Source organism: Heterodontus francisci, chromosome 13 (genome assembly GCF_036365525.1).
Source record: "Heterodontus francisci isolate sHetFra1 chromosome 13, sHetFra1.hap1, whole genome shotgun sequence".
Taxonomy (NCBI): Eukaryota; Metazoa; Chordata; class Chondrichthyes; order Heterodontiformes; family Heterodontidae; genus Heterodontus; species Heterodontus francisci.
The window spans coordinates 20,223,598-20,243,381 of NC_090383.1; the positions used below are offsets into that span (position 1 = coordinate 20,223,598).

A 19,784-nucleotide genomic window follows, 5' to 3' on the forward strand; every position below is an offset into this window, starting at 1 on the left:
TTCCCTATGTCTTTGCCCCTCTAAAAGGTATAACAGGTGGCTACTTACACACAACAAAACTCAAAAATTTTTGCATCACTTTAGGAGTAGATGTGAAGAGTGCAATTTTCCGCCAGTAGTGTCTATACCTGGGCCCCCCTCTGCCAATTAAACACTTGCAGAAATTATTTTAGAAAACATTATTTGCCTGAAATAAGACTCTCAAAAGCTTTTTTTTTGCAAAAACAACAATAACGTTCTTTAGATAACAGTCTATCTCCTGTGGTTTTTAAAAATTCATTCATGGGACGTGGGCATTGCTGACTAGGGCAACATTTATTGCCCATCCCTAATTGCCTCCGAGAAGGTGGTGGTGAGCCGCCTTCTTGAACGCTGCAGTCCATGTGGGGTAGGTATACCCAGAGTGCTATTAAGAAGGGAGTTCCAGGACTTTGACTCAGCAACAATGAAGGAACAGCAGTATAGTTCCAAGTCAGGATGGTATGTGGCTTGGAGGAGAATTGGAGGTGGTGGTGTTCCCATGCAACTGCTGCCCTTGTCCTTCTAGGTGGCACAGGTCGCAGATTTGGAAGGTTCTGTCTAAGGAGCCTTGGCGCATTGCTACAGTGGATCTTGTATATGGTACACACTGATACCACTGTGTACGGTAGAGGAGGGAGTGAATGTTTGTGGATGGGGTGCCAAACGGGTGGTTTTGTTCTGGATGCTGGCGAGCTTCTTGAGTGTTGTTGGAGCTCCACCCATCCAGGCAAATGGAGAGTATTCCATCACACTCCTGACTTGTGCCTTGTAAATAGTGGACAGGTTTTGGGGAGTCAGGAGGTGAGTTACTCGCCGCAGGATTCCTAATGTCTGACCTGCTCTTGTAGCCACTGTATTTATATGGCTACTCCAGTTCAGTTTCTGGTCAATGGTAACCCCCAGGATGTTGACAGGGAGGGATTCAGCGATTGTAATGCCATTGAATGTCAAGTGGAGATGATTAGATTCTCTCTTGTTGGAGATAGTCATTGCCTGGCACTTAAGTGGCAAGTAACATTTGTGCCACACATCAGTCCAAGTCTGGATATTGTCCAGGTCTTGCTGCATTTCTACACGGACTGCTTCAATATGAGGAGTTGCGAATGGTGCTGAACGTTGTGCAATCATCAGCGAACATCCTTACTTTTGATCTTCTGATTGAAGGAAGGTCATTGAGGAAGCAGCTGAAGATGATTGGGCCTAGGACACTATCCTGAAGAACTTCTGCAGTGATGTGCTGGAGTGGAGATGATTGACCTCCAACAACCACAACCATCTTCCTTTGCTCTAGGTATGACTCCAACCAGCAGAGTGTTTTCCCTGATTCCCATTGACTCCAGCAGCGAGGGCTCCTTGATGCCATACTCGGTCACATGCTAACTTGCTGTCAAGGGCAGTCACTCTCACCTCACCTTGAGTTCAGCTCTTTTTTCCATTTTTGAACCAAAGCTGTAATGAGGTCAGGAGCTGAGTCGCCCTGGCGGAACCCAAATTGAATGGCACTCAACAGGCAATTTAGAAGGGAAGCAAGAATGATAATTCAGTTCCAATTCTAAACTCATACATCCTATTCTTAGCTTTATATTTCCAATATAAATTCCTCGGTCCACATTGCCTACATAAACTTGTCACCTTGTAATTGCACCCTCTGCTAATATTGCACTGCAGTCCCACCACTGGGGAGACAATGTATTTGCAGCATGACAAATCAACATTGGCAGCTCACAAAATAAATGTGGATACAGAAATTAAAAAGTTCACAGTTGCGCCCAGGCACATGATTATTATATTAAATAGATCAATATCAGGTTAATATACAAAAAAGGAGTCACCGCATAAGGCATTTTATTTCAACTCAATTAATTGATATTTCACTCACCCACTGCAGCTGGATAAACAAATCTTACGAAAACAAATTACTGTTTCCAGAGAATAAATGTGAACAATTTGACTGTTTGTCTCTGCAGCTCTCTCTCTCAGCTTGACTTGTTTTCTGAAGTTAAAAAAAAGAAATATTTTCAAGTGGAGTTGAAAAGCTATTCATTCATTACCTGGTTACAATTGAAAACTACAAAAAGGATGAATACTGTTAGAGATGCTATTTAATTTTTCCACTGAGAAAAACAGATTCTTTGTAATTCAAACATAAATAAAACCAGACAAGTATGTAATCATTGCTGACTGTTGCGTGGGACACACACACTCTTAAAAAGCACTCAATGTAAAATAAACCAGACTGAAATCTGTTCTTTATCTTTTCTTCAAATTATTTTGACAACAACCAAACAGATGCTGCTATGGGCTGCAGAGGCACAGTTGGAGAGACTAACTGAGGTTGAAGCATTCTTGAAAATTGTGCACTCTGCACACACTCAGATTGGTCAAATATATAAATTTTAAGTTCAAGATTGAGAAGCGCTGAGATCTTCCAAGTATACAACTTTGGAAACATTATAAACCTCTTCCTTTAATGTAATACTCTCTTGTTAGCACTAAAAAAGGGCGAGTAAAAGGCCGAGAGTGGAGCACTAGAAAAGGGCAAGGCGGAGAGCGGAGCTAAGAGTTTTCGAGAATGAAATGTGATCGCATTGAAACATGTAAAATTCTTCAGGGGTTTGGCAGGGTAGATGCTGGGAGGATATTTCCCCTAGTTGGGGAGTCCAGAATGAGTGGTCTTAGTCTCAGAATAAGGAGTCAGCCATTTAGGACTGAGATGAGAAATTTCTTCACTCAAAGGATTGTAAACCTTTGGAATTCTCTACCCCAGAGCTTTAGCTGTTCAGTTGTTGAGTATATTTTTGGATACTGTAGGAATCAAGAGATACAGGGATAGTGCAGACGGTGTGAATGAGTTGAAGGATTGGCCATGATCTGACTGAATGGGTGGAACAGGCTCGAGGGTCAATTGGCCTGCTCCTGCTAGTATAAACATTAAATGAAAATATTCAAAAAGGTGCAAAAAACTTTGTGGTACACTTCAATCATGTGAAGTATGTACATTGTTAATGCCCTTGTGTTACAAACCTTATTTTGTACTTAGAAATTTCAGTTACTGAAGGAAATAAACAGCAAAGAATATGCTCTGAGTCACTTAATAGGCTCACTAACTCCTTTTTTTTTTTAAACTGAGTTCACATTTCAGGTATAGATCCTTCGTCAAAACCCAGTTCTACATCTGAAGTATTAACACATCTCTTGACAGCAAAGACATTGCTTGACCTGTTGAGTATTTCCAACATTTTCTGTTTTTGTTTCGTGTTTCCAGTATCTGCAGTTTCTTTGCTTTTTCGTTTGATGATTGGTTCTCCTGACTGGACATTCAGGATTCCTTGTACTTTGATCCTGCATAGTTACTCATTGGTATTCTTGATTCAAAAATCCCCAAGCTGTCTTACTTTAGGTCAATCAACAAAATGGGACTTGACGGGAAGTAAATGTTCCACAACAGGAACTGTGTGCAGGTACAAGACTTTTAATGTACACCTAGTGGATCTCAAGAGAAATGATGTCCTGGAGGGGTCAAGGACAGGATCTAATAGTTCTTCTTTTGGGCCTCCTTATCTCGAGAGACAATGGATACGCGCCTGGAGGTGGTCAGTGGTTTGTGAAGCAGCGCCTGGAGTGGCTATAAAGGCCAATTCTGGAGTGACAGGCTCTTCCACAGGTGCTGCAGAGAAATTTGTTTGTTGGGGCTGTTGCACAGTTGGCTCTCCCCTTGCGCCTCTGTCTTTTTTCCTGCCAACTACTAAGTCTCTTCGACTCGCCACAATTTAGCCCTGTCTTTATGGCTGCCCGCCAGCTCTGGCGAATGCTGGCAACTGACTCCCACGACTTGTGATCAATGTCACACGATTTCATGTCACGTTTGCAGACGTCTTTATAACGGAGACATGGACGGCCGGTGGGTCTGATACCAGTGGCGAGCTCGCTGTACAATGTGTCTTTGGGGATCCTGCCATCTTCCATGCGGCTCACATGGCCAAGCCATCTCAAGCGCCGCTGCCTCAGTAGTGTGTATAAGCTGGGGGTGTTGGCCGCTTCAAGGACTTCTGTGTTGGAGATATAGTCCTGCCACCTGATGCCAAGTATTCTCCGAGTTAAGGAACAATAGAGGTGCTAATACATTACTGGGTGCATTCTATAGGCCAGCAACTAGTAGGAAAGATAGAGAAGTAAATGTGCAGTGGGGGGGGGGGCGGGGGGGTCTTCAATTATCCAAATTCAGGAGAATTTTCTTGAGCAGTACATTTTCAGTCCAACAAGGAAGGGATTGCTGCATCTAGTTCTGGGAATCAGTTGGATCAACAGATCAAGTGTCAATAGGGGAACATTTAGGGAAGAGTGACCAGAGTATAAGGTAGCTTTTCAGGATCATGCCGTTCACAACACCTCCTCTAGACACATCTTTTGTTTCTTTACTTATCCAATTACCACTCCCTTTGGCCTTGCACCATGAAACCTTTTGTCATTTAATCTGTCCTGCCTCCACCCTATGACAGAACTTCCCTTTTGTTCTTTTTCTCACCCTCCCCTTTTCAATTGCTCAAAACCTATTACATTTCTAACTTTCTCAGTTCTGATAAAAGGTCAGACCTAAAACTTTAACGGTTTCCCTCTTCACAGATGATGCCAGAGCTGAGTATTTCCAACATTTTCTGTGTTTATGTTTAACTAACCTGATTGAGTTTTTTGATTAGGTAACAGATAGGATTGATGAGGGCAATATGGTTGATGCGGTGTATATGGATTTCAAAAAGGCATTCGATAAAGTGCCACATAACAGGCTTGTCAGCAAAGCTGAAGCCCATGAAATAAAAGGGACAGTGGCACCGTGAATACAAAGTTGACTGAGTGACAGGAAGCAGAAAGCAGTGAACGGTTGTTTGTCGGACTGGAGGAAGGTACACAGTGATGTTCCCCAAGAGTCAGTACTAGGACCACTTGTTTTCTTGATCTATATTAATGATTAGACTTGGGTGTACATGGTGCAATTGCAAAAATTTGCAGACAACACAAAGATTGGAAGTACAGCTAATTGTAAGAAGGATAGTGATAAACTTCAAGAGGACAGAGGCTGGTAGCTGAACAGGGAGAAGTGATATAAACCAAAGGGCACAATTCTAAAGGGGGTGCAAAACAGAGACACCCAAAGTCTTATGTACACAAATCACTGAAGGTGGCAGGGGCAGGTTGAGAAAGTGGTTAAAAAGGCAAACAGGTTCCTGAGTTTTATAAGTAGATGCATATAGTACAAAAGCAACAAAGTTATGATGAACCTTTATAAAACACCGATTCGATCCCCAACTGGAGTACTGTATCCAATTCTGGGCTCCGTACATTAGGAAGAGATTTTTGTATCATCGTTAGCCACGGGTGAGGTACCGGAAGACTGGAGGATAGCTAATGTTGTGCCCTTATTTAAGAAGGGCAGCAGGGATAAGCCAGGGAACTACAGGCTGGTGAGCCTTACATCAGTGGTGGGAAAGTTATTGGAAGGGATTCTGAGAGACAGGATTTATATGCATCTGGAAAGGCATGGTCTGATTAGGGATAGTCAGCATGGCTTTGTGCGTGTGAAATCATGTCTCACGAATTTGACTGAGTTTTTCGAGGAGGTAACAAAAAGATTGACGAGGGCAGGGCGATGGACGTTGTCTCCATGGACTTTAGCAAGGCCTTTGACAAGGTCCCACATGGTAGACTGGTCCAGAAAGTTCGAACACATGGGATCCAGGGTGACGTAGCAAATTGGATACAAAATTGGCTTGGTGATAGGAGGCAGAGGGTGGTAGTGGATGGTTGTTTTTCAGATTGGAGGCCAGTGACCAGTGGTGTGCCGCAGGGATCGGTGCTGGGCCCTCTGTTGTTTGTCATACATATTAATGACTTGGATGTGAATGTAAGAGGCATGATTAGCAAGTTTGCAGATGACACCAAAATTGGTGGTATAATGGACAGTGAAGAAGGTTGTCTAAGGTTACAACAGGATATAGATCAACTGGGAAAGTGGGCAAGGAAATGGCAAATAGAATTTAACGCAGACAAGTGTGAAGTGATGCATTTTGGGAAGTTAAACCAGGCCAGGACATATACAGTGCATGGCAGGGCCCTGGGGAGCATTCTTGAGCAGAGACCTTGGGGTGCAAGTACATAGTTCCCTGAAAGTGGCAACACAGGTAGACAGGGTGGTGAAGGAGGCGTATGGCATGCTTATAAATGCCTTGGCCGACGAAGGCAAGAGTTGGGATGTCACGTTACAGTTGTACATAACGTTGGTTGGGCCGCACTTGGAGTACTGTGTGCAGTTCTGGTTGCTGCACTACAGAAAAGATGCGATTAAGCTAGAGAGGGTGCAGAGAAGATTCACAAGGATGTTGCCTAGTTTGGAGAGCTTGAGTTATAAAGAGAGATTGGATAGGCTGGGTCTGTTTCCCTTGGAGCGAAGGAGGCTGAGAGGGGACATGATAGAAGTATATAAAATTATGAGGGGCATAGATAGGGTAGATAGCCAGAGTCTGTTTCCCATGGTAGGGATGACTAAAACTAGAGGGCATAGATTTAAGGTGAGAGGGAGGAGGTTTAAAGGGGATCAAAGAGGTAAATTTTTCACACAAAGAATAGTGGGTATCTGGAATGAACTGCCAGAGGAGGTGATGGAGGCAGGAACAGTAGCGACATTAAAGAGGCATCTGGACAGGTACTTGAATGAGCAAGGCATAGAGGGATATGGAATTATGCAGGCAGGTGGGATTAGTATAGATAGGCATTATGGTCGGCATGGATGCGGTGGGCCGAAGGGCCTGTTTCTATGCTGTACGACTCTATGGGCATAAAAGCTTTAGAGAGGGTGCAGAAAAAATTTACAAGAACAGTTCAAGGGGTGAGGGACTTCAGTTACGTGGACGGATTGGAAAAGCTGTGTTGTTCTCCTTAGAAAAAAGGAGGTTGACAGGGAATTCGATAGAAGTGTTCAAAATCATGAGGGGCCTAGACAGAAGAGAGAGAAACTATTTCAATTGGCAGAAGGGTCGAGAACCAGAGGACATGGTTTTAAAGTGATTCGCAAAAGAGCCAAAGGGCAACATGAGGAAAAATGTTTTTTTATACTCAGTGAGTGGTTGCAATCTGGAATGCACTGCCTCAAAGAGTGGTGGAAGATGATTCAACTGTTGGTTCAAAAAAATTGCAGGGCTAAAGGGAGTACGTCAAGGAGTGGGACTAGCTAAGCTGCGCTGAGCGTGCCCACATGGACTCAATGGGGCGAATGGTTACAGCACAGAAGGAGGCCATTCTATGATTCTATCTTTTACAGCAATATTCACTGTACGCCATACAATATAGTATACGCCATAATCTCTGCTTTTGCTCTTAAAGATATATTTCCAGTAGTTTTAAGGGAAAACAAAATTATTTTTTCCATTATGACCATACACAATGCTTATTTTCCATGCTAGTGCTTTAAATCTAAGTACAGAATTTCACATAATCTTGTTATGCTAGAATCGAGGCACTAATGAGACAAACTAAAAGTTAAAGGACAGGACACGCAATGCAATGTCCCGACCATCACATTACTGGTAATGGCTATTTCTTCTCCCCCCTCCAACTACCCCAAGACCAAAAATGTTTTATTCAGTCAGCAGTTTTTAGATCACTTTGAAAGTATCTGGACACAAAATGCCCGGTGACAAACTGTCTGAATGGCCAGTCTTGCTGTCAGTCATCAAAAATCAGGTGTCTCAAATAAAAGTCCCAAAAGTTCATGGTTTACACTGGTTTTAGGTTTTCCCCAAGAAGAATTCAGTAACTTCACATAGAATTTGTCCCATTACCCTGCTCTTTCCCAACAGCCCTGAAAAATTTTGCTTTTCAAGTGTACATCCAATTCCTTTTTGAAACTATTACTATTAAATCTGCTTCCTCCACCCTTTCAGGTACTGCATTCCAGACCAGAACTCTTAACTTTGCTTTTTTCAACTTCAGTGCCGGAGGGTCAGAGCTTACAAACAGCACTGCAAATGTTCATTCAACTCAGAAGGAATTACCATGATTGATGTGGGCAGCAACCAATCAGCAGAACCCAAAAACTACATGAAAATAGTGTCAGCAAAGCCAAAACCAGTAACTCAAATTGCTCTTCCAACTAGGTTTAAAATCATTTTGGGGAAAAAAAACCTGAAACGATAAGCTTAGATACACTGAATTATTCCACTAAGAAAAATAAATAACTTTTCTGCAATCAGTGTTTTGGAATTAAATGTTAAGTGAAAATAAACTGTCCCCAACCTGCCCAGAATGAGGCACATTAATTTTGTCAGGAACATTGAACCTTACTGGCATGAAGAAAGGACTTATTAAACAGATCAGCCGTGGCTGGAAAATACATTTGCATATTAACAGACGGTGATTGGAAGGACAAAGGACCAATCCCTGAAACATTCAACCCACAATGGATCTTGATCACCAGGTATTATGTGCAAGAGGAGCATTCCAGGCCCTGCTAAGATGATACAATCCACAGAACCAAGATGTGGTCAGACCAGTTAGTCACATGACTAACCTGCTTGGCAACCCGAGGTTTTCTGAATTGTACAAACAGTTTGAACTGAGTGCGTCTGTTTGCTCCTGGACTGAAGATCTCTCTTGCCTGCTCCCATTTCTTTCTCTCAAACCTTTGAATCCACTGAAGACGCATGAGCCCCAAGAGAGAAATGTCACCTACAGCGAGCAAGGTTTAAGAAGAATACTGGGCCCCAACGAAAAGCAAGATCTACCTACAATCAAGGACTCCACAGTGAGCTTGAAGAACTGTAACAAAAAACTCTTCAGGTATACGTGTATCTGTAGGCACCAACTGAATTAGAGTTTAAGTTTAATAAATTTCAACTTTTCTTCTAAGAAAGCCTGTTCGTGCTGGTTCGTTGCCTTATAATTAGAAAGTAGTGAACAAGGATTCACCAAGGGGGAGCTAAAAAAACATGGTGTTTAAAATTAAGCGCTGTTATGGCAAGACCAGGTGAAGGCCGAAAGGGAACCCCTAGACCTCTTTCTCACCTGGTTGTTACAAAACAATTGCTGTGACTCATCCATCTGTTTGTGTTTCTCTCTCTGACTGACTTAGAAAGACAGACTTAGATATATAGCACCTTTCACAATGTTCCAAAGTGCTTCGCAGCCAACAAAGTACTTCTGAAGTGTAGTCATGTTGTATTGTAGGAAACACAACAGCCAATTTTGCACATGGTAAGGTCATAGTCAGATTGGTGTCAGTGGGACAAGATAATTTGTTTCTTCGGTCTTAGTTAAGGGATAAACATTGGCCAGGAGAAGTAAAATTAAGCATTTCATTCGATTAATCACAGGATAATATGACAACAAATATAAAAGTTATCTGGAAAACAACTGAATATTCATTCTCAAGCTTTCTTTGGACAAAAACAAGCAGAAATACTGGTACAGGACAAAGGGACACACTTGCACGAGGGGACACCAGCCTTCCATTTGTACTCAGCAGAATACTCGTAGTGCAGGATTGAAAACACACTGCAAATAATCCTTTCAACAGGGTAAGATCTTAGGGGAAAGTATCAACTTCAGTCCCAGACTTTTGAGAAAGACTGAGGCTTTGAACCTAAAACATTAAATGAAGTTGCTCAAAGATAAACTCATAAATTTCAAATTAACAATTAAAATTGGCTAAGAGAAAGCATATTTTGTGCCTGTAGTCAACAGGCTGGGGGGGAAGGCATGCCCACTCACCCCTATTTTGAATTGTTCACTTTTTTGTGTTAATTAGACTTCATGAGTGGATCACATGAAATTTACAGATATTTGCTTTTACAGCATGACCTGAGGTGCAACAGGGAAGTATGATGCAGGAACTAAACTAAAATCAAGCTAATGCATTGTTTTTATATATTAGATGTCTTGCAGATATTATGAATCTCCTACAAGTCTCCTGTCAGTTTTGCCACCTTCAGTCACTTGCTGCCACACTTTGTATCATGCTTAATGTTGCTACTTTTAGCACTATAGCTTCCAGGGAGTTGAGAACACAAAGGGACGTCAACCTTCCACTCGCACTCAGGAGAATACTCGTAGTGCAAGATTAAAAAAACACACTGCAAAAAATCCTTTCAACAGGGGAAAGTATCAACTTCAGTCTCAGGCTTTTGAGAAAGACTGAGGCTTTGAACCTAAAACATGAAATGAAGCTACTCAAAGGCAAACTCAAAATTTCAAAATAACACTCCACTGCATTATTAAAGGGGTGCCACACTGTCAAAGGTGTCGCCTTTTGGAAGAGATTTTAAACCGAGGTCCCATCCGCCTCTCAGGTGAATATTAAAAAGATCCCATGGCACTACTTTGAAGAAAAACAGAAGAATTCTTCCCAGTGTGCTGTCCAATCCCTCAACCAAAATCAGTAAAACAGATGAACTGGTCCTCAGCACAATTCTGTTTGTGGAACCTTGTTGTGCACATATTGGCTGCTGCTTTTCCTATATTACAACAGGACTACACTTCAAGACGTACGGCATTGGCTATAAAGTGCTTTGGGGTGTCCTGAGGTCATGAAAGGTGCGAGATAACTGCAAGTCTGTCTTTCTTCTTTACTTACCTCAGATTGACTCATTCTTCCCATGTGACTGACTCCTGCTCCTGGTACTCCCAACTGCATCTCCCAATTTCAGAAGAAGTTTGTCTACATAGATGACCAAGAGGGGAATTAGTAAATATATATTAAAATTTATACAATCTATATAAAAAAAAATTATTTCTGACTTTCCCCTCTCGTCTTACCTTCGCTCTCCACTGCCTTCAAACAAACATCTCTCCATTTCCTCAAAATGATTTTCTGACATTTATATATTCTTAAAAATCTTCCTCTCCTGCATGTTAAGAAAAAATTATTTTTTCTCATCTCCCTCCTTCAGGATTTCCCATTACAGTCTGCAAGACAAACAACAAGAACCGAATACGCCCTGCCTTCCTGAATAATTCACCCTTATAGACAGAGAAAGGAGTACACAAAGCCACCGACAGCAAGACCTGCCGAGAGCATTACCCAAAGTGATCTGAAGAAAGACCTTTGAAAATTTAGTTAATGCTGCCAAGACCAGCAGCACAAACCGATTTACAATGGAAATGAGCTACATCACAGTGAGACATGCAGAATGCACAGGCTTCTGGAACAATAGTGAGGTACAAAGCAACAGGCTGGCCTCTGGCAGTGAGCAAGAACACGCAGGAGTAGCACTGCTAAGCAAACTTCAGCAAGATCTATCATGCTGCAGCAAGGCACAGATCTCATCTTGGATGACTGGGCAACAGCTGCTCACTGACAGTTCTTTCCACCTCAAAGATAATCAGGTCCTGACCTTAGCAACAACCATCTCTGCAAACCCTTCATTTCCCTTTTTCCCCCCTAACCACTCCACATCGCTATAATCCAATTTTTGGGTCTATATAGAATGTCAGACTGCGATTGCCGTGAAGTATCTATACCTGCATATCCTTACACCAATCCTCAGCCAGACCTTTCCATCGAACCCCTGCTTCTCCATATCATCCTCCCATGTCTGTGTTTTAAGAGGCTTTATGTTGCACCCTGTACTTCTTAAGAATTTTATTTTACCCCTCAATCACAATATTCCAACCTCCACTTTTGGGGCAATAAGAGTAAGGGGGCCAGTTAACATAATAAAACCAAGAACTGACCACAGAAAAACTAAGCAATGGAAAACATACTGTCCATGGAGCCAGCGTCTCAACCCAATCAACACCTGCAAACTTTCTTACACTCAGCAACAGCCATATTCTTCCTCCCACATAACCTAGTACTTAGCACAGCAAAAAGCCAACTCCATTACTACTACTTTCAACCTCTGAACTCTCCCCTTCCCTCTTTCCCCCTGCACCATATTGTACCAAGCAACAGTTCAGTTTTGCGATCCCGTGGTAAAAAGAACATTGGAACCAGAGAGCGGGTACAGCATAGATTCACCAGGATGCCAACAGGGATGAGAAGATATACTTATGAGGAAATACTTGAGGTACTGGTACTGTTTCCATCAGAGCGGAGAAGACCAAGAGGAGACTTAATTCAGTTTCTTTTTTAATCTAAAATGTTTTGATAAAATGTATAGAAAAAGACCATTTCCTCTGGCTGGGGGTTAAAATAGACATTAGGAGAGGTGATAGGAGAATTTTCTTTACAGTGAGCCTTACTGCAGCATGGAATATTTAGCCATAGTGAGTGGTTGCAACAGAAACCATTGCGTTAAGGTAAAATTTGATATTTAAAACAGAGATTTGGGCGGCACAGTGGTTAGCACCTCAGCCTCACAGCTCCAGCGACCCGGGTTCAATTCTGGGTACTGCCTGTGTGGAGTTTGCAAGTTCTCCCTGTGTCTGCGTGGGTTTCCTCCGGGTGCTCCGGTTTCCTCCCACAGCCAAAAGACTTGCAGGTTGATAGGTAAATTGGCCATTATAAATTGCCCCTAGTATAGGTAGGGGAAAATAGGGACAGGTGAGGATGTGGTAGGAATATGGGATTAGTGTAGGATTAGTATAAATGGGTGGTCAATGGTCGCCACAGACTCGGTTGGCCAAAAGGCCTGTTTCAGTGCTGTATCTCTAAATCTAAAAAAAAAATCTAGAGAAAGATACAAGACTGTGGAGGGTAGCTGGATTATTTTGGGATTGTTCTAAACAGCAAGAAAGATGGCCTCCTTGTGTGTGAACTTCAATGTTGCTAACAACCATTTAGCATTTAGAGAGCAAACATTAGAAAAAGCCTGGGCATACAAAATATAATAGAAAATTAAAAAACAACATGGGAGAAAATAAACTAAATACACAGGGCAATAAAAAGACTATTAGCTCATTAGAAGCAAAAAGTTAAGATAATCAGGTAGGGGCAAGACTGACTGCCAATAGATGGAGAAGGCAAAACTGACATGGAGAGTGAAGAAACAGTAGAAACATTAAGTATTTTCTCTCAGTTTTCACAGAAGAGGGAGATAATGGGATTGCAGAACTGCCAGAGGTGGGTGCAGAAGTATTTGTGGGGGTATTACTGAAAGAATGATGGGACTATCACAGGGACCTAATAATTTATATCCAAGGATCCCAAGGACGGAGGTTATAACTATAATTTACTAAAACTATGTGGAAAGGAAATATGTGCCAGTTTCGTTGTTGCCAAGATACAATATAGGAAAAAAAGTACTTACAGAAAATTGTGCTAATCCAAGGTCAGTCAGCACAAATGTCCAAAAGGCAGGTCGAACTTGATCAACCTTCTAGAATTATTAAATAACAGAAAGGAAAGATTAAGGAAATGAAGTGGGTGTACTTCAGATGGATCTAAAATAAAATGTAATATGCACAAGAGATTTCGAGGAAAGATACTGCCACTTGAAATTAAGGGAATTAGGAAGAAAGCAATGAGTAAAAATATGGTCAGTGGTGTTCCACAGGGATCTATGTTGGAATTGCTCTTATTATTCACATATGAATGACCTGGACTTAGGAATTGAGGCATCAGTATTGAGATGACAAGAAATTTGGAGGTATAGCAAATTACACTGAGGATCATGGGAAGACAGCAAGGGGGCTGAGGTAGAGAGGCAGCATGGACAGACAGGTGGCAGATGCAGTTCAATGTAGAAAAACGTCAAGTGATATTGTTTGAAAGCAAGAATCAGGAAAGGAAATAAACTGTAAGATTTTAAATGGGATAGAGGAGCAAGGGGCCTTGGTGTGCAGATACACTAGTCATTAAAGATATCAGTGCAAGTAGATAAGGTCAGACAAAAGAAATTTGTGATTTTGTATCTGAATGTAAAAGGAATTTGTATGAAACGGTTGATAGTCCACAGTTGGTCTATTTTGTAGTTTTGAGCCCTGCATTATAAGGAGGGTATAAAAGCAATGAAAAGGGTAGAGGATAGGTTCATTAGGGTACCGCAGGGATCAGTGCTAGCACCCCAGCTATTCACAATATATATTAATGAGTTAGATGAGGGAACTAAATGTAATATCTCCAAATTTGCAGATGACACAAAACTGGGTGGGAGGGCAAGTTGTGAGGAAGATGCAGAGGGGCTTCAGGGTGATTTGGACAAGTTGAGTGAGTAGGCAAATACATAGCAGATGCAGTATAATGTGGATAAATGTGAGGTTATCCACTTTGCTAGAAGAAACAGGAAGGCAAATTATCTGAACGGCTATCAACTGAGGGGAACATGCAACGAGACCTGGGCGTTCTCGTACACCAGTCGCTGAAGATAAGCATGCAGGTGCAACAGGAGATAAAAAAGGCAAATGGTATGTTGGCCTTCATAGCGAGAGGATTAGAGTACAGGAGCAGGGATGTCTTGCTGCAATTATACAGGGCCTTGGTGAGGCCACATCTGGAATATTGTGTGCTGTTTTGGTCTCCTTATCTGAGGAAGGCTGTTCTTGCTATAGAGGGAGTGCAGCGAAGGTTTACCAGACTGATTCCTGGGATGGTGGGACTGACGTATGTAGAGAGATTAAGTCGGTTAGGATTATATTCGCTGGAGTTCACAAGAATGAGGGGGGGGTGGGGGATCTCATAGAAACCTATAAAATTCTAACAGGACTTGGCAGGGTAGATGCAGGAAGGATGTTCCCGATGGTGGGGGAGTCCAGAACCAGGGGTCATAGTCTAAAGATTTGAGGTAAAACTTTCACGACTAAGATGAGAAATTTCTTCATCCAGAGAGTTGTGAGCCTGTGGAATTCACTACCACAGAAAGCAGCTGAGGCCAAAACATTGTATGTTTTCAAGAAGGAGTTAGATATAGCTCTTGGGGCAAAAGGGATCAAAGGATATGGGGGGAAAACGGGAACAGGTTACTGAGTTGGATGATCAGCCATGATCATAATGAATGGCAGAGAAGGCTCGAACGGCCTACTCCTGCTCCTATTTTCTATGTTACCAGGGATAAAGAGTTCCAGATATGAAGGAAGTTCAGGCTTCTTCACTGGAGCTCAGCAGGTCAAGGGGAGACCACAGAACCTTACATCATAGATGGTGGCCAATCAACCCACTGTGCCTGTTCTGGCTCTTGGAAAGAGCTATTCAATTAGCCCCATTCCCCATCTCTTTCCTATAGCCTTGCAGTTCTTTTCCTTTCCAAGCTTATATTTAATTCCCCTTTGCATGTTACGATTGAATATGCTCCCACCACCCTTTCAGGCAATGCATTCCCGATCATCAGAACCCGCGGCACAAGAAGAATTTCCCCTCATCTCCCTTTGCCAATTATCTTAAATATGTGTCCTCGAGTTACTAAATAGGGATACAGTTTCTCTCTATCTACTGTCAAAATAACATCTAATTTTGAACACCTCTATTAAATATCCCCTTAACCTTCTCTGCCCGCAGGAGAGCAGATAGAAATCTTCACGATTACACCGGTTAAATAGCGTTTCCACTGATCATCGAAATGGTGGTTAGAGGATACTGATTTAAGATAATCAGACAAAGAATTAAAGTGGAGACTAAAAAATTTACTATGTAGAAACTGAATTCTCTGCCACAAACCATGCCCAAAGCAGAGCCAATAAGTTCTCTAAAAATGGAATTAGATCATTGCTGGAAATGGAAGAGCATTAAAGGGGCAATGGGATTTTTCTAGGTGGCTCATGTGTACAAAAATACTAGCACATACTTGATGGGCTGATTGCTCAGTTCTGATGCTGGACGTTCTATGATGGCCAAAAGAATTTAACAGAACACAAACAAGGCAATAATTCCAGAAATGTATTCACTAGACTGCAACAAGTTTACAACTTTCCATGCAGTTTGGACTAAATAAAAGTACAAAATACTGCATGTGTACAATTCAAGATTCACCTTTCACAAAGAGCCTGGGCTATTACCCCTCCTCATCCAATCACATTGAGCTGAGTCTACTACAGGCATAAGGCTCATAGAAATAACAGCCCAGTCAAATGCCAGCCATGGCTCAGCAGTAGCATACACCTCTTGGAGTCAAAGTGTTTGTGGGTTCAAATCCACTCCAGTAGTATCAAGGGAGTGCTGCACTATTGGAGGTGCCATCTTTTGGATAAGATGTTAAACCAAGACCCTGTCTGCCTTCTCAGGTAGATGCAAAATATTCCAAGGCACTATTGTGAAGAACAAGGTGCTTTGGCCAATATTTATCTCTCAACCAACCTCAATAAAAGCAGATTATCTGATCATTACCACACTGCTGCTTGTGGGAGCTTGTGCACAAATTGGCTACTGCATTTCCTACATTACAACAGTGACTACACTCCAAAAATATTTCATTGGTTGTTAAGTCCTGAAGGGAGCTATATCGACAAGTCTTTTTTTCTTTCTTTAAAAATGTCACAATGTCTAAGAAAAAGTAAGAGACTTTTGTGGAAAAGGGTTTGCAATCAATGTGACAAACACAAAAGTTAGTATCATTCACCATGTACAAGCATAATCATTACCAAGAAGATGAAAAATCCTACAAAGGTAACACCAACTACAATGCATATTTTGAATAATTGGAAGAACCAAGGGGAGACGAGGAGAACTTTTGTTAGCAAATTATGATCTGGAATGCACTGCCTGAAGGTGGAAGCAGATTCAATAACTTTCAAAGTTACTTGAAAATGAAAGATTTGTAAGACTATGGCAAAGAGGAGGGGAGCGGGACCAACTGGTTAGAGCCAGCACAAACACCATTAGTACCCGGGTTCGATTCCAGGTACTGCCTGTGTGGAGTTTGCAAGTTCTCCCTGTGTCTGCATGGGTTTTCTCCGGGTGCTCCGGTTTCCTCCCACAAGCCAAAAGACTTGCAGGTTGATAGGTAAATTGGCCATTATAAATTGTCACTAGTGTAGGTAGGTGGTTGGGAATTATAGGGACAGGTGGGGATGTTTGGTAGCAATATGGGATTAGTGTAGGATTAGTATAAATGGGTGGTTGATGTTCGGCACAGACTCGGTGGGCCGAAGGGCCTGTTTCAGTGCTGTATCTCTAATCTAATCTAAATCTAATCTAAAATGGCCTCATTCTATGCTGTAAGATTCTATAATTTTATATTTATTTTGATCAGTAGGGTAACAAACACATCTAAATCAATGTGTTCAGTGTCCAATCAGCTTAGGTAAAGACTGAGAAAAAACAAGGGTTAGGAATCCCCAAGTAGGCCCTACTGGAGCTTGACCAGCATCCTGCTGCTCGCCCAGGTAGGATCAAACTACGAGGGCACTGGTTAGCTGGCTCATCTGCAGCAGAGTAGTCAAGAGTCATAACCCCACAATGACTGGTCTACCTTAAATAAAAACAAGAAATGCTGGAACCACTCAGCAGGTCTGGCAGCATCTGTGAAAACAGAAGCAGAGTTAACGTTTCGGGTCAGTGACCCTTCTTCGGGAAGGGTTCCGAAGAAGGGTCACTGACCCGAAACGTTAACTCTGCTTCTCTTTTCACAGATGCTGCCAGACCTGCTCAGTGGTTCCAGCATTTCTTGTTTTTATTTCAGATTTCCAGCATCCGCAGTATTTTGCTTTTATATTAGACTGGTCTACCTTTCCTGGGCTCAATAATGAGACAAGCTGGGTTGTAATAGAAGTACTGAAGACTTGGTAAGCTCAAGCAGTGGGTTACTGAGACCAGACGTTAGGACAGACTAGGTTAAATCTTCCATCGTTAGGCAAGTCAACTTCAATCCAATTCAACTACAAACACAAGCAGCTCACATCTCCGCACCCCCAGGGGAATAATACAAAGTTTGTCATTACAATAACTGACAATATCCCGACTCTCTGGGCAAATAGCAACTCACAAGCAGTTTCAACGGCTAAGCCCAAAAGGTGCAAAGTGTGTAAATTGAGCACTTGGGGCCTGGGCAGGGTACGCCAGACCCACTAACCCACACTACCAGGGGGCATGAGGCAGGGTACTCCAACCACCCTGACCCATACTAATAGGGGGTCTGGGGCAGAGTTCTCCAACCAGTGATCCACACTAACAGGGGGCCTAGGACAGGGAACTCAGACCACAGCGACCCACACTAACAGGGGGCCTGCACCAAGTAGTAGTGGTAGTGACCGACATTAAGAGCTTACAGCCCCCAGTGACAACGGGACTGCACAGTACGGCCAGTCGCGGATTCCGGGCCCCGCTGCTGGGTTCCTCTCTTGCCCGCCACCACTCCAGGTTGCGCGATGTGGTGCCACAACACCGAGGAGCCGCCCCCCTCCTCCTTACCGTCACCGCCGCTCCTCCCCACCCCCGTCTCCAATCAGATAGCCGCCGGCTCCACCCACCCGGCCCGGCCGCTCCTACCCGCGGCCGTCACCGATCCAAGCGAAACCAAAATACCATCACAACATGGCGGGGCCTGGCGCCAAACCTCGCGAGAGCGGCAAAGGCTCGCGAGTGCTGGCTCGGGAAATCCGCGAGAGCTGGCTCGGGAAATCCCGCGAGAGTTGGTAGATGGCACTCTCCCCTCAGGTGTAAAAATGTTCCATCAAGCAATCAGTCCATCTCCCTCCTCGGAAATGTGGAACACTGCACCATGTAGGAACAATTACATAAATGTGTTAATCCTCAGGGAATCTGACGGGCCTTTGGCTATTATTTTAAAGCAATGGGAGATCAGTTGATATTTTTGGGAAGGAGAATGTGGCGGAACAAGTTGTTAAAAAAAAATACCATATCCTGGCTGCCTTAAACAAAGGAACAGCAGTAGGCCATTGAGCCCCTCGATCCTATTCCTATGTGAACACACCCCCCACCCCCTTGTTGGGACCTGTCTGACTGGCCCCAACGCGTCTGTCCCCACGTGCCTGCAGTCCGAGGCACCATGGCTGCACCTGATTCCAGGCCTACTGCAGTTCCAGCATTTCTATTAAATCTCCCCTCAATCTCCTTTGTTCTAAGGGGAACAACTCCAGTTTTTCCAACTTAACCTTGTAACTAAAATCCCCCATCCCTGGATTCATTCTGGTAAATCTGCTCTGCACCCTCTCAGGGACACTCACATCCTTCCTAAAGTGTTGTGACCAGAACTGGATGCAATAGTCCAGTTGGGGCCTAACCAGAGCTTTATAAAGATTCAGCATAACTTCCCTATTCAATGCCTCTGTTTATGAAGTCCAAGATCCCATTTGCTTCACTAACCACTCTCTCAATATGACCTGCCACCTTCAAAGATTGATGCACATGCACCCCCAGGCCCCTCTGTTCATGCAAACTCTTTAGAACTGTGCCATTAATAGGGGCCTCGCCCTATTTCTTTTGCCAAAATGCATCACCTCACGCTTGTCAGTATTAAATTCCATCTGCCACCTCTCTGCCAATTCTGCTCGCCTATCTAGGTCCTGTTGCAGGCTGTTGCAACACTTGCAGTGGTGAACAGCTGTTTTTCAGACTGGAAGAAGGTATACAGTGGAGTTCCTGAGCGTTTGATAGTAGGACTGCTGCTTTTCTCGATGTATATTAATGACCAAGACTTGGGTGTGCAGGGCACAATTTCAAACTTGCAGATGACACAGAACTGGGAGGAGGATAGTAAGAGAATTCAAGAGGACATAGACAGGCTGGTGGAATGGGTGGGCACGTGGTAGATGAAATTTAATGCAGAGAAGTGTGAAATGGTACATTTTGGTAGGAAGGATGAGGAGAAGCAACATAAAATAAAGGGCACAATTCTAAAGTGAGTGCAGGAACATAGAGACCTGAGGTTTATGTGCACAAATCA

The 19,784-nt window shown here is 43.0% G+C and overlaps 1 protein-coding gene across 14 annotated transcripts in view; it reads right to left on the bottom strand.

Moving 5' to 3' along the window:
• Positions 1-18,419, bottom strand: part of tab2 (TGF-beta activated kinase 1 (MAP3K7) binding protein 2) — a 33,952-nt gene extending 15,533 nt beyond the window's left edge. For 2 of the 14 annotated variants that reach the window (XM_068044501.1, XM_068044487.1), the window contains exons 1-5: positions 18,290-18,395; positions 13,260-13,328; positions 10,825-10,913; positions 10,643-10,726; positions 1,901-2,014 (exon numbers count right to left, since the gene is read on the bottom strand). The gene's annotated coding sequence lies outside the window, so the exon portion shown is untranslated. Of the gene's footprint in view, positions 1-1,900; positions 2,015-9,495; positions 9,653-10,642; positions 10,727-10,824; positions 10,914-13,259; positions 13,329-18,134; positions 18,267-18,289 lie in introns of those variants that run through there. The other 12 variants (XM_068044494.1, XM_068044489.1, XM_068044490.1 and 9 more) reach the window with 12 other exon arrangements.
• Positions 18,420-19,784: the final 1,365 nt, after the last annotated feature.